Source organism: Thermobia domestica, chromosome 3 (assembly GCF_964235325.1).
Source record: "Thermobia domestica chromosome 3, izTheDome1.hap1.1, whole genome shotgun sequence".
NCBI lineage: Eukaryota > Metazoa > Arthropoda > Insecta > Zygentoma > Lepismatidae > Thermobia > Thermobia domestica.
In genome coordinates this window covers 270847135-270857563 of record NC_137456.1, presented here as the reverse complement: position 1 = coordinate 270857563, position 10429 = coordinate 270847135, and positions in this window count along the sequence as shown.

The following is a 10429-nucleotide window of genomic DNA, read 5'->3' as shown; positions in this document are numbered from 1 at the left end:
GTGTGCATTTAATCTCCTTTCCCAAACCCAGTTTGCAGTTCAGTGAATCGAATAGTTAAATTTCCCTCTTGCCCCTCCTGAATCAGTGTAGGTTCGGTCAGACCTGTCCGTTCAGTAATCTGTCTGTGTAGTTAGTACGTGATTTTTTTTTCATATATATATATATGGCGGTATTTTTAGGTCTGTTTGTAGTGTTAGTAACCATCAGCATGTACGTGTAAATTTACAGTAAGGGCTCCTATCTGACTCCCAAATTGGGAGTACGGCTTCCAGCGGGATGAGTTGAACATGTAGTTTGTTCCGGGTTCCTGCCCCTTCAGGGCAGGGGTCCTATTGTTAGCTAATACTTCGATACGTCCCCTCGGGGGCATTAATTAAACACTCAAGAATGTGATTCAGTAAATACAAGGGCCAGTTGGCCCTGTTCCTTTCTTTCCTTTTCCTTTCGAGCCGATTTAAAATGGTAAAATATGAATGTTTTCTGTGTATATTTATTAGTATAACATGTATTAATGATAGTGATGATTGGTGTGTAGTGGCATGTATGTGTTCGTAATGTAGAAACATGTTCTAGTAGTAGTAATTGTGATAGTTAAGTGATGAAAGAGTGTGTGAGATAATTAAATATGGACAGTGTAGTATTTACTATGCGATAATTTTTTTATTACTCCGTCATTAAGTGAGCTCATACACAATATTTAAAAGTGAACGTAATATAGTATAATAATTCCGTGTACAAGGTCACATTCAGTTGTTCAAGGGTTGATTATATCGTCGCTAGCCCTAGTGTCAAAAGTCAGTACTAACCGCCATTCTTCTGTCGAGATGCTTAGTGATTTAGTTTTCATGAAATTGACCTTTCTTTCCGAAATAAAACCTAGAAGGTATAATTCACAGCCCATATGAATGTACAGTTAGGTCAAGTGACCCAAAATTAATATATTCTGAAAATTTCAACATTCTGCCTAGTCTAGAAATCTAAATATCTAAATAAATAAACAATACGTAAATTTTTAACAGAAGTCGGGCTATATGATGCTAGTTCTTCGCTTTGAAATTATATTAGATGTTCATTTTTTCTTCGTGGCTGCAGAAGTTCATTGTTGCCGCAGAATTTCATAAACATTAAACATTATCGCAGATAATTCTATTTTCAGTGAACATACGTAGGATTTTTTTTCTTTCGTTCTTAATAAAGCTACCAGGTATTACGCAGTATTGTGTGTGTGGTGAAAGAGTCTTGAGTTCGAGTGAGGTTGTCGTGCGGTGATCGGAATGTGAAATGTTTGTAGTGATTATAGATTTTAAAGTGTTATGATAAAATGTGTATATAGGCTGGGCGTAGATAGAGGAAACAGGGTGTCTGTAAAATATAACGTCGTAATGAATGCAAAGAATGATGATATGAATATGATATGAATATTAATATGAATATGAATATGAAAGTATATGAATATTGTAGTAAATGAATATAGAATATAGGACACCCATATAGTTAAATATATAGTAGCCCAGTGAATATTTCGCCGCGTGTTGATATATAGATATTGAATAGATACGTGTAGCTACAAACATCTCAAGTTCTGACCCCTGCACCATGATATCACGCGGACCGGAGGGCGATATATAGTCGGACTATGGTAATACTTTGTAGTTTAATGTGTTATAATAATAATCAACCATAGTAATACCATCTGATAGAATGGGTAGCATCATATAATCGCAGACTAGACATATTGAATAATAAATTATGAAAAGACAGTAGTAGTTATACAATATGGCTGTAGTGAATCATATCTTCTGGTCGGTTTTAAAAATAGAATGTACCACTCCGTGAGATTTTTTTTTCTTCACGTTACCTACTCAGGCTAGCTTACAATGTTCATGGAGGCGACAGCTCTGACAGGGTGACAGAATCAAAACAATTAGATATATATATATATACATACCGTACCCGGGCATCGACCTCCCCCCGTTTTCTTTTATTAGTTTCTAAACTAGATAGTGATGGAAATTAATCGATGCCTCAGAATTTAGCGCATTCTGCGAAGGGGAGCTATCGGTGAGGTTTGGCCATAGAAATCACCGATCCAAAATTCAGTTTATTTAATTTTTTTTATTTTGGCAAATCACTAATTAGGGATATCTTAGCTATTACTCTAATTTCATTACTATTCTGGAATCTAATTTCCAAGAGGTCGGATGATTTTTTTTTCTTTGAAATCCTAAATTAACGCCGTCTCTAACCTTCCGGAGGATTTCGGGGTCTGCAAGGGTGTTGACCGGATACGGTGAGTGGTGGGATTTCCCTAAAGCCTTTGTCTTTCCGAAAATCCCATCGTGGACACAGACTTGTCTCATCTTCGCAGACAGCTTTTTCGGCTATTTATTTGGTAAGCCGAACCCCTTTTGGCATGTTAAGAATATTTTGGCTATGGATTTTGTTGAGAGCGAAATTCGACTTCTATCTTTGTAGCGTTAGTTATTTCTCACTTAAGTCTTTGGCGCCCCTATTCTTCGTCTTCCTTCTTCTCTATCTCTCTCTCTGTCTTCATTACTTCGAGATTTTTTTTTCAAATTTTCAACCTTCCCCCCCGATTTTGAACTTGTTGCTTACGATTTATTTAACGTACAACTCTGATCTGAAATTACCAGCTGAGACGTTGCAAGACACGATTCATGAATGGAGTAGATAATGATTGGGTCCTCCATTACATTTTGACCTATCGCTGAAATGAACAAAGACTTAGTATTTGACGACACTTCGATTACGTTCTTTCACCGTCGTTCCTCTTAAGTTTTTTTTGATCCATTGGTCACTTTCCTTTCTGTTTTGGTTTTCGATTACTTTGTAGTTAACCTGGGCCCAGAAATTGTACTTTGGTTTATCTAGTTATATCTTTAGAAATGCTCTGTGTTACGTGCCTGCCTCACAAAGTTTTTTTTTCATGATTTAAGCACGAATTGATTATACAAAAGTGAAAAATTTATAGATGCGCGGTATCAGGTAGAAAAGCGATTTTCTTTTTCATATGTAATGTCGGAAGTCATTTGTTTTGGACAATGTTGCAACCTTTTCAGAAATTATTGTTGGGGTGATTAATTTAAATGTGTGCGCATTTATTATAAATATATATATATATATAGAAATGAATACGTCGAAATGTATATGTACTTAGTATGTGAATATGATTTTAAAGTGAAAGTATGATATTAAATATATTATATGAATATATGTAAGAGCGCTCGTGTCTGTCCCCCTAAACGTGTGTTGGTTGCTATAGTTTACCAGTGCGTCCTCCGACGAATATAAGAATGTAGATTTTGTCAAGAATACCGCCGTGCACTTAAGTAATTTTCCTTTTCTTCTGAATCAATGTAAATGATAACCTTTGTAATTATGTAATGGCATGTATTGAAAAGTAACGGCAGGTCTAAACGTAACCCACATCATCATAACGAATATTATTCCTGAACTACCAACCTAAAACCATTGTGGAAAGTGTACCTTGAATCCGTCTCACCTTCATATGTATCGTGTGACTTGACCAGTTTTTTTTTATCCTCAATTTGAACCATCATACTCCGTACACCTGTGGAAGATCATTTTTTTTAAAAAATCCGAACCATGTATAAATATATACGAAAGTGATCCTAAGGAAAGGCCTCATGACGTGTCCCAGTGTTGCATAAATAACTTAAAACTATTCAATTAATAAGTTTGGAAATGGACCGTCTAAGAGAAGAAACATCCTCTAGCGATAGTGATTTTTCGAAATCCCTGGATGGGTATAAAGCGTCGCAGTGTGCGATTGCAGATATAAACTGTTAAAAGTTATAAACCAAGTATAGACGACGAATGGTTTTGTAAACCAATAGATATATATATATAGAGAGAGAGATATATAAACACGAACGAAGTTAAATGGAGCGAAATGTTCTGGACACTACGAGTAGTGCGTGATTTGTGATTTGAACGCTCAAAATCATTAATATTTTATTACCCAATGTGAGGTAGAGACTCATATAAGTTCTGATACACTTAAAAGTTTTTTTTCTTTTCTTTCCTCTTTGTTCATATATTTTTTTTAGTGAAATAAGTGTCTTCTTTGCGTATGTCGCAAATCATAATTTGCTTTAGCATGCCTAAGATATGATACATGTAAATATTTTTTTTCCTTTCCATTTGTCAATATGATTGAATATATAAAGATTTTCTAAAGTATAACTTCATGTACTCTATTAATATATAACCAAGAACTTGTGCTTTTAATATTTTCTTATAATTATTTGTTTTGACCCTTTTTTTTCCACTATGAATGTAATAAACTATTTGTACCTTTGTAGTTAGTTGGTTTCCTTTAAACATATATACACTGTCCTGAGTGAGTGAGCGTGTGAATGCATGATGGATTTAATTTAAGTAATTTGTGTGATATCATTTGTCATATTAACATCTGTAATATATGTGTCATGTTTTGACATATGTGTTAATGTAAATAACCTAGGTCATGAAGGACCGTCACTAACGGTTTAAATCGGCTCGAGGAGTGAAGCAAAAATAGCAGGATGAGCCTAAATACGACATCTTTCTTCTAGGAAGTCGAACCTTTTATTGATACGATACATAAATTTATATTGAGTTAATAAGTTTTTTTTTTTCGTTGGCTAATTCATATGTGTGGTCGATCCTAGAGAACAGAGTTCAGATGCTGGATGGTTATCAATCACCGGTTGGAATAACAGTACAAAGAATGATTTCACTTTTCTCATTTCCAGGTCTAGGCCTGGGCAACCCCACGATCGTGGTGCCTGGAGCTAGGTCTGGGTGGTATGAGGGAACATGTGTCTATTCCGAAGCATTCCAAAATTGATTAGTTGTTAATAACATTTAGAATGATTCATCTTTCAACGAGTTTCCCGACCTTTTACTATATTTCCGGAATTATCCAGTAATCTGCTTCTTATTAAAATACCCTATTTCTTTTCTTTCTTCCTTACCTACCTCCTTCTTTTACCCTTCTACTTTCTTCTCTTTCTTTTCTATTTCTAAATGAAAGAAAACGGAGTCATGATTGAGAGTAGTCGCTATTGGCACGGTCAATAAGTTGTTTAGATGAATTTTCTTCGGGAGTCCGATATGGAATAATTAACAATAACAAAAGGTTTATTGGAAGTTACTTTATTGAAGAATAATCATGATTTCGATTAGTAGATGATGTTTCGTAAATCGTTCTCGTTCAAAGAAAGTTAAATTTTAGCGACTCCTCTACATTGCGCCTTATCTTCGTTTACTACTATATATTTTTTTTCGTTTTCTTTCATATTCTTTTTTTTTACAATTAGTAATATTATTTTTTTCTTTACAAAATATTGATATAATTCCCTTGTACAGGAAAAGTAAGATGCAAGTTACAAGCTATTGAGTTTGATACCAAAAGAAAATGTTGTCCTCGAAATTAGCCTACAGAAAGAAGTGATATCCAACAAAAACATTTCTGTAAAAGAGCCAAGTACGAGCGGCCTTAAAAAGAATTGAAATCACAAAAAAATATGTGCCAAGTTCTGGTGGACAACAGTTACAAACACTCACTGGCTCACTTCAAATTTAGATTTGAAACTTGGATGTTGTCTGTATGGTTACCACTAGCTCACAATTATGTCAAACTACTTTATAATTTTCAACAGACAACATAGGCAAGTTTCAAATCTAAATTTGAAAGTGATTCCTTGAGTGTTTGTAACTGTTGTTCACCAGAACTTGGCGCCATCCTTTCATATAGCAACTTGCGCTGTACTTCATTCGTGGAGTTTCTAAGCAGGGGGTAGGGGGATTCATTCTCGAGATTTAAAAAAATTCGCATCGTGTTCCAATGTTATTCTGACGACAGCAAAATTACTTATTCGACATTAGAGTAAAATTCTTCCCCAATTTTTTTAGTCCCCCAATTTTTTTCTCGATGGCACAACTTGCGCCATTCATGCCTCCTGTGGGCGGCCCTTCTCTCTTAAAACGAACCAACCTTTCCTTTCATACGGCCACTTGCGTGGTACTTCATTCATCGAGTATCGAAGCAGGGGGTACGGGGGTTCACCCCAGAAAATTTTTGAAAATTAGCTTCTCAATATCGTGTTTTAATGCTATTCCGACAGTAAAATTGCTAGTTCGAAAGTAGAGTAAAATCCCCCCCAAAATTTTTATCAATGGCGCAGCTTGCGCCATACATCCCCCCTGTGGGCGGCCCTGCTTAGCAGCAAATACAACTTTGAAAGTGAAGTAGTGTTAAACCACACGTCAATATAAAAATGTACAAAACTCCCTCACCAGGTATCAAGAACACAAGAAAGAAAGAAATGCGCGGGGGAGGGGGGAAACGATACCGTAGTGGAAAATTCAGACTGCATTAGTTCATTGTTGTCAACAATGAGTCTGTATTCCATTCTTTCTTTCTTTTGCATTCTGTTACATTTGATAACAAATAGTGATAACCATTTCATGAACAAAACGAAAAAACTTGGAGAATTGTATATATATGTATTAAGATATACATATACTGTACGTTTAAAAAAACATACGTTGGAAGTACATTCTATTTTTATACACGTTTCTAATTTACAGAGAGCAATACAAGTGTGTTATGTCTGTGTTTGTAGTAATAAAGCAAATCGTTTTTACCCCAACTCAGGAGATTTGAAAGCATTACTATCAGGTGCAACAAACCGTGCACACAGTATACATACAAATATATTTATTTCTCTAGAAAGAACAAAGCGATTTTTACGAAACTTTTAGGGTTTATTAAATATAAATTAAGGTATACTTAGATAAAATTTCTATGTTACTATATGTAAGGGGACAGGAGCTAGGGGAATAAAATATCCTGAAAAGGGAAATTTTTGAGGGAATTTCCCGAAAATCCCTCTGTTAGGGAAAGCTGTACGTGATGGAGAGAAACCGAGTGCATATTCGAATTCAGCGCAAAAAGTTCCTTTAAGATCAGGTGATTTTTCTCATGTAACAAACAATAAGTTTAAATTTGTTAACTAGTGTTATGAAAGGGAAAGACGTTCCCCATTCCGAGTCAATTGATTGGTTGATTTGAAATTTAGTCTGCTGTTCAGCGCCGAGGCTGTTAAAGACGTGGACCCTGAATCCTTAACGTGGAATCTGAAGTACATAAGCTCCCACCGGGAATCAATCTCGGGACGTACGCGCCGAAGATGAGTAGTCAAACTATTACGAGAGAATTTTCCACGGTCACGACTTGAACTTGGAAAATTAGTGTTAAACTAGTGTTGTTCACGAAATGAAATTTCGGTCTCTCTCGTCTCGTGAAGTATCATGAATATTCAATTTCGTTTCCAAAAAGGTTTACCTATTTCTATTGGATATTTACGTCTTGTCTCGTTTCCTCAGCAACACTACTTTCTGCATACAATAGCACACAAGGGTAAATAGCATGTGGATAAGTTTTAAAAATTATCGCCTTACGTTTACTGGACATGCATTTCAATTAAAAGATCATAGTTGTAGCATCTCTACTATCGTTAAGTTACAGGTATATAAATTAAATGATTCCTTCCTATTTCTCCGAGAGCTTTAACCCTTTGTGGATCCTATGGTACAATTTTGTACCATACGCGTTTTTCATGGTACATTGCGTTATTTCTCTTCTATTTGAGCTTTTTCGTCCGGTTTTTTTTGTTTTCCAAGTCCAGAGGCCTTGTAGAAGACATTACGTATGGTTTCAGACCTTCCTGCGGTCTGAAACCATAGGAGTTGATGACGTCATAAGTCAAACATTTATTTTCTCATTTTCTAAGCCTATGTTCAATATTTTTGGCGGGTTTATTGTTCCACGTAGCAGATTGAAATTTTGCACAAGCATTCAGTCTACCGACTAGTATTTACCAGATGTTTTGTTCCGATGTCAGTGCTAAAACAGGGGGGAACCAGAGGGGCAAAGGGGTGAAAAAAGGGATATTTTTACCCCCAAAATCCAGTTTCTCGTCATTTTCCAGCCTCACATACATGATGAGGACACATGAGTCATACCGTCCGAAAGGCAGTTCCATTCTGAAGAGAATGACGGTCGAAGTATTATTCTAGGGTAATTAGGGACGTCTCAGTGAGTTTTTTTTTCAAAATATACTTCTGTATAGGGTAACATGGGGAAATTTCTGAATTTGTTTTCTGGCGGGCTTATTTTTGCACCTAGAAGATTGAAATTGTGCACAAACATTCAGTCCATCGAGTAGTATTTAACAGATTTTCTTTCAGAAATTTAGACCAAAGAAATCTCTTTTTTCTGCAATTTCCCGCCTTAGATACATGATGGAGACATGTGAATGGTACCGCCTGAAAGGCAGTTCTATTCAGAAGAGAATATGGCGACACATGATCCTAGGGTAGTTAGGGATGTCTCAGGATTTTTTCCCCTGAGATCATAGTGTTTTGTGGTAATTTGGGGCATGGTGGGAAATTTTGATAAAATTTCTCCCTCCCTTACTATTCAAGATAGAAACTTGAAATTTGGCACGCACATTCAGTATACCAAGTACTATTTCTCAGATTTTTTAGATGGCTATGTTGACACAGGGGGGTGCAGGGGGGCAAAGTTCGAGAAAAAATGTCCCTCCGAAACTTTCACTTTGACATTTTTTCCCGCTTCTGGTATATGGTATGAGCATGTAAGTGATACCATTTGAAAGCCAGCTCTATTCTGAAGAGAATGAGGTATGAACCATGATCCTAGGATAAATAGTGTCGATACAGTAGCTGCTTGACTGAAAGTCTAAAAAATAGCCCAAAAAGCCAGGATCCGGAAAGGGTTAAGCTATGAAATTACCGCTCACGCAGGCAGTCGGCCATGTTTGGCGAAACAGGAATTCCTGTTTCGCCGCATCCTATTTAGCCGGAAACTTGCCTTTTATAATCGCCATGGATTTTTATAGCATATGTATATAAAATTATATTATGTATCTATATTACATATCTATATTATAAATATACATGTATCAACGCTACGGTCCCCCAAATAAATATCCTGGCTAAGCTATTGTATACCTATTTTTTGATAGAAATGACCCTGAGAAATGTTTTAGACGAAAAGTTTTTAAATTATTATCATTAAAGATATATTAAATAATTATTATAATTAATTTTTGCAAAAAGTAGTATCATTTAATGCAGGGATGCAAATAAGTAACAAAATTTTACTTGATCAAGAAAAAACTTACTAGCCCACGCCCCACAATAGAAATCATTTACTTACCTTCGGTATGATATTAAATACTCGCTCACAACAATGACCCACTAGCCCCGGGCGAGTGGGCGAGTGGTTATTTGCATCCCTGGTTTAATGTGACAACAACTGTTTTAGATCTGTGTTTGTCAGGAAGACAAGTTTGTTTTCCCTAATAACTGAAATATTTAATCCATTTGATTCGGGAGACCATGCACTAATTATTATTACAAATACCAATTTGATTTACGTATATTTACACTTCATCAAACAGTTACTTATTAACTTCGGCTTATTTGTAATAAGAGATAGTAGCTCTGATGTAGATAGCCGGAAATAGAGACATTACAAAACACAGTTGTCACCTCACACTAATCCAGTGTGAAATTGACAGAACTTCTATCCAACAAGCACAACACATGTGCAATATTTCACAAATTACATAGCAATATTTACTCTATTTGCCAATGACAACGAAAAACTAAGAATTGAAGTACTTCATGCAGAATATGAGGATCGGCATGTATTATATTATATTATTATAAAGGTCACGCCGAGTACACCTCACATGTTTTATATCTCGCTTGAATGTGGCCTGAAAAGGGTGTGGTGGCTCTTTGAAGATCAGAACAAGGCACGCTACGAAACATTACGAAACGTGAACAAAATAGGGAGCTATGATTTTATATTTTTGTGACGTGATATATCATATAATTTTAAAAGGTAGCTGAATACGAACCTGATATCAAATGTTTACACATAAAATGGCGGATCCAACATGCCGGATACAAATTACAAAACAAGCTATGGATCTAAAATTGGATATATAGAGATATTTGAGGTCTCTACGTATGAATCGAATACCTAAAGTGTATAACTCAAAATGGAGGATCCAAGATGGTAGAAAAATGCAAACTCTGCTATGGAACTGAAAGTGGGTAGGTAGAGGTTTTCACGGCCACTGAATGCAAATTCAATGTTAGAAGTCCAAAATGTAATATGATGGTCTCAAATTCGAGACGAGACAGAGACAAGTTCTTGACTAGTTTCGGCGTCGGAACTAGTGTTGTGAAGGCCTGAAAAAAAAAAAAAAAACGGAAATTTTGGGTAAAAAAAAAACAGATTTTTATTTTTTTCCCGAACTTTGAAAGAACGGAAAATCTGGGAAAAATTGAAATTTTGCG